This window comes from Barbus barbus (assembly GCF_936440315.1).
Source record: "Barbus barbus genome assembly, chromosome: 41".
NCBI lineage: Eukaryota > Metazoa > Chordata > Actinopteri > Cypriniformes > Cyprinidae > Barbus > Barbus barbus.
In genome coordinates this window covers 15,516,010-15,516,544 of record NC_136719.1, presented here as the reverse complement: position 1 = coordinate 15,516,544, position 535 = coordinate 15,516,010, and positions in this window count along the sequence as shown.

Genomic DNA, 535 nt, shown 5'->3' with positions numbered 1-535 from the left:
ACACACACAGGAAGCTTTTGTGGGTGGGTATGTGTGTGTATGGAAAAAAAAAGTGAGACATAAGTCATTTGCTTTATTGCTGAAAGCGGCCAAGACAGTTTGATGACATTTAAAACAGTTGTGGATGAACTAGAATTTAGAGAATGTGTAAATGTTGTCAGACCGGAGAGAGATATACTAGTGTGGCTCTTGGAATAAATGTATGCAGGTGTTTGACCTGACATATCAGGCAGTGACAGAAGTGTCCCAATTGCAATGTGACATGCTTAAATGACAATTAAAACTTTTTTTTTTTTTTTATGTAATATTTTGTCATTTTTTTATAATTCTTAACTACTTTTAAACAGGAATTTGTCACGCCAAGAGATGTGTCTATTTAAATTGTATTATTTTAGGCGTGTGTGTTTGTGTGTGTGTGTGTGTGTGTGTGTGTGTGTGCGTGCATGTTTATGTGGTTTATGAGGACACAAATGTGTCTATAATGTATAATGACATGGGTATGACAGAGGTATTACAATATGAAGGTGGTTTATGA